Consider the following 3,853-nt stretch of genomic DNA (forward strand, 5'->3'; position numbering starts at 1 on the left):
GATGGACAAGACCCATCTGTTAGCTTAGCATAATGATCGTTTAGTTTTATTGCTATTGCTTTCTTCATGACTTATACATATTCCTCTGACTATGAGATTATGCAACTCCCGAATACCGGAGGAACACATTTTGCGCTATCAAACGTCACAACGTAACTGGGTGATTATAAAGATGCTCTACAGGTGTCTCCGAAGGTGTTTGTTGAGTTGGCATAGATCAAGATTAGGATTTGTCACTCCGTGTATTGGAGAGGTATCTCTGGGCCCTCTCGGTAATGCACATCACTATAAGCCTTGCAAGCAATGTGACTAATGAGTTAGTTGCGGGATGATGCATTACGGAACGAGTAAATAGACTTGCCGGTAACGAGATTGAACTAGGTATGATGATACCGACGATCGAATCTCGGGCAAGTACCATACCGATGACAAAGGGAATAACGTATGTAGTTATGTGGTTTGACCGATAAAGATCTTCATAGAATATGTAGGAGCCAATATGAGCATCCAGGTTCCGCTATTGGTTATTGACCAGAGATGTGTCTCGGTCATGTCTACATAGTTCTCGAACCCGTAGGGTCCGCACGCTTAACATTCGATGACGATTTGTATTATGAGTTATGTGTTTTGGTGACCGAAGTTTGTTTGGAGTCCCGAATGAGATTACGGACATGACGAGGAGTCTCTAAATGGTCGAGAGGTAAAGATTGATATATTGGACGAAGGTATTCGGACACCAGAATGGTTTCGGGACATTTCAGATATTTATCGGGGAACCGAGGGGTTACCGGTGTTGGGCAACACAATATTTAATTTTTTTTACCTACGATCACGCAAGATCTATCTATGAGCTGCATAGCAATGAGCGGGGAGAGTGTGTCCATGTACCCTCGTAGACCGAAAGCGGAAGCGTTTAGTAACGCGGTTGATGTAGTCAAACGTCTTCACGATCCAACCGATCCAAGTACCGAACGTACGGCACCTCTAAGTACTGCACACGTTAAGCACGATGACGTCCCTCGAGCTCTTGATCCAGCTGAGGACGAGGGAGAATTCCATCAGCACGACGGCCTGGCGACGGTGATGATGAAGTTACCGGCGCAGGGCTTCGCCTAAGCACTACGACGATATGACCGAGGTGTAAACTGTGGAGGGGCGCGCCGCACACGGCTAGGAACAATCGATGTGTGTTCTAGGGGTGCCCTCCCCACATATATAAAGGAGGAAGGCAGCCTAGGGCGCGCCCAAGTAGGAGGAATCCTACCTGGGCCCCTAGTCCAATTCGGCCCCCCCTACCATATTTGGACAAGGGGGAAAGGAAGGAGGGGGGAGGGGAAGGAAGTAGGAGTCCTACTTCATACTTTACTTTTCCTCCTCTCCTTTCCCTTTCTCCCCACGTGGCTGGCCCTATAGGGGGCGCACCAGCCCCTTGTGGGCTGGTGTGTTCCCTTACTTGGCCCATTAAGCCCATATCTTTGCCGGGGGTTGCCCGGAACCCCTTCCGGTGTCCCGGTATCACCCGGAACACATCCGGTGTCCAAATACCATCGTCTTATATATGAATCTTTACCTCTCGACCATTTCGAGACTCCTCGTCATGTCCGTGTATATCTGAAACGTCCCGAAAGCATTCCGGTGTCCGAATACCTTCGTCCAATATATCAATCTTTACTATATCAATCTTTACCTCTCAACCATTTCGAGACTCCTCGTCATGTGCGTGATCTCATCCGGGACTCGGAACAAACTTCGGTCATCAAATCACATAACTCATAATACAAATCGTCATCGAACGTTAAGCATGCGGACCCTACGGGTTCGAGAACTATGTAGACATGACCGAGACACATCTCCGGTCAATAACCAATAGCGGAACCTGGATGCTCGTATTGGCTCCTACATATTCGACGAAGATCTTTATCGGCCAAACCGCATAACAACATACATTATTCCCTTTGTCATCGGTATGTTACTTGCCCGAGATTCGATCGTCGGTATCATCATACCTAGTTTAATCTCGTTACGGGCAAGTCTCTTTACTCGTTCCGTAATGCATCATCCTACAACTAACTCGTTAGTCACATTGCATGCAAGGCTTATAGTGATGTGCATTACCGAGAGGGTCCAGAGATACCTCTCCCATACACGGAGCGACAAATCCTAATCTCGATCTATGCCAACCCAACAAACACCTTCGGAGACACCTGTAGAGCATCTTTATAATCACCCAGTTACGTTGTGACGTTTGATAGCACACAAGGTGTTCCTCCGGTATTCGGGAGTTGCATAATCTCATAGTCAGAGGAACATGTATAAGTCATGATGAAAGCAATAGCAATAAAAACTAAACGATCATTAATGCTAAGCTAATGATGGGTCTTGTCCATCACATCATTCTCCTAATGATGTGATCTCGTTCATCAAATGACGACACATGTCTATGGTCAGGAAACTTAACCATTTTTGATTAACGAGCTAGTCAAGTAGAGCCATACTTGGGACATTCTGTTTTGTCTATGTATTCACACATGTACTAAGTTTCCCGTTAATATAATTCTAGCATGAATAATAAACTTTCATCATGATATAAGGAAATATAAATAACAACTTTATTATTGCCTCTAGGGCATATTTCCTTCAACCGGACCCCCCCCCCCCGGGGAAGTTATGGGCCTTAATGGGTCATAAGGGAGTAGGAGAGGGCAGCCCGCAAGGTGCCCCCCCCCATGGGAGTCCGAATTGGACCAGGGGGAGGGGGCGCGGCCCCCTCCTTCCTCTCCCTCTCCCTCTCCTTCCCTCTTTCCCCTCTTGGAATAGGAAAGGGATTCCAACTAGGATTGGGAATCCTAGTTGGACTCCCCCTTGGCGCGCCCCCTCTAGGCCGCCGGCCTCCTCCTCCCCTCCTTTATATACGGGGGCGGGAGCACCCCAAAGGCACACCAAGATTTGTCTTAGCCGTGTGCGGTGCCCCCCTCCACAGTTTAGTCCTCCGGTCACAGCGTCGTAGTGCTTAGGCGAAGCCCTGCGCGGATCACATCACCAACACCGTCACCATGCCGTCGTGCTGACAGAACTCTCCCTCGACCCTCTACTGGATCAAGAGCTCGAGGGACGTCATCGAGCTGAACGTGTGCTGAACACGGAGGTGTCGTACGTTCGGTACTTGGATCGGTTGGATCGTGAAGACGTCCGACTACATCAACCGCGTTAACATAACGCTTCCGCTTTCGGTCTACGAGGGTACATGGACACACTCTCCCCTCTCGTTGCTATGCATATCCTAGATAGATCTTGCGTGATCGTAGTAAATTTTTTGAATTACTACGTTGTCCAACAAGGAGTACTAAATTTTGAACAAAAGGCCAAAATTAATACAGTAGGAGAAGTGGTGGTTAGCAATGTAGAAGTTCCTTTTTATTTTGTGATGACTGATGAGAAGATCCAGCTACCCAACTTTGTTATCTTTTGACATCCACAGATCTGAAAGAATATTTCTTATGTTTGGCATCTTTACTGGTTGATTTTATTTGCAGAGAAGGGGTTCTAGTGAAATGTGAGGCATGTGGTGTAATTGAAGTGAATTCCAGTCTTCCAGGATTACCAGAATTGACCTTGTCATTTGCTAATCCCACCCTTATCAATGATGTGAGGTTCCACCCTTGTGTCAGATTCAGACCTTGGGAGTCCAATCAGATCCTATCATTTGTTCCTCCTGATGGGCAGTTCAAGCTTATGAGTTATAGGTGAATAAATATCTATTTCTAAATCTTACTATTTCTCCTATGTTTTTTCCCATCTTAGGCTGTCTGTTATATGTTCTCATCGTTTGATCATAAATAATCAGGGTTAAGAA

Source organism: Triticum aestivum, chromosome 5D (assembly GCF_018294505.1).
Source record: "Triticum aestivum cultivar Chinese Spring chromosome 5D, IWGSC CS RefSeq v2.1, whole genome shotgun sequence".
Classification (NCBI taxonomy): Eukaryota; Viridiplantae; Streptophyta; class Magnoliopsida; order Poales; family Poaceae; genus Triticum; species Triticum aestivum.